Genomic DNA, 890 nt, shown 5'->3' with positions numbered 1-890 from the left:
CTGTCTGAACTGTTCGTCTCTATATAATCCCTTGTAACTAAGATTAGTTTTGCTCCAGTAAGACAATCTATGCTGTCAGGGTAAGACATTCTGGTTGGGCTGTTCCTATACGAAGCAAGGGTAAAAGGTCAAGGAGACATTTGTGCCAGCAAGACCTCATTTGGGAAATTTTAAGCTGCAGAAATTTAGAAGTAGCTCTTAAGCAAGGCTTACTTTGAATCCATTAGCTCCACAAAGCTAAATCAGTTAATAAATAAGTACTTGAAAATCCATCACCTTTGCACCTATCTATAACGGCTTCAAAGTATGATCAAATTTCAAATGAAAAAGACTTAAAATAGTCATTTACAAAAACTTGCAAATGTGAGCAATGGAACAAACAACATAAGTTTTTTCCATCATACACAGAATTTTACAGAAATAAGATGAATAGCAATTTTGGGAACAATAAGGTTTCCTTGTTACAAATAGGCATCCAAGGATATATACCTGTCTTAAGATTGCATCATTGATTACTTAAGTTTATAGGATACTACATGCTTCAGCAGCAGGTCTACCCGAATTACAATACAGAGATTTACATGCCTCTTGCACAAGGATGATATGAAAATTTGTGAAGTATTCCATATTTTTCATTCTTCAGATGCAAGAAATGAAAAACTGTTATTCAAAAGTTGATTACAAATATACAAGTGTAATAATATATGTAATTCATAGAAATAAAAGTTAGTTTGACATCAGTGTATTCAATCTTCACTATTTTAGAAAGGCCTTTACATAGCATAACCTTTATAAAACTTTTGAAATAAATAACATTGTCATTTTATCCGAAAGAAATAAAATTCTATAAGGACCTAGGAATTAAAAGAATCTTAAAATGTTTCTGTATG

At 31.7% G+C, this 890-nt stretch overlaps 1 pseudogene; it reads left to right on the top strand.

The window, feature by feature from the left end:
- Positions 1 to 536: 536 nt before the first annotated feature.
- LOC138835002 (U6 spliceosomal RNA) lies at positions 537 to 633 on the top strand (annotated as a pseudogene).
- The last annotated feature ends 257 nt before the right edge of the window (positions 634 to 890 follow it).

The sequence above is a fragment of the Dipodomys merriami genome, unplaced genomic scaffold (genome assembly GCF_024711535.1).
Source record: "Dipodomys merriami isolate MVZ:Mamm:240054 unplaced genomic scaffold, mDipMer1.0.p SCAF_221, whole genome shotgun sequence".
In the NCBI taxonomy this organism is placed as follows: Eukaryota; Metazoa; Chordata; class Mammalia; order Rodentia; family Heteromyidae; genus Dipodomys; species Dipodomys merriami.
The sequence above is the reverse complement of the archived record's forward strand: the minus strand, read 5'-3'. Positions and strand labels throughout refer to the sequence as shown.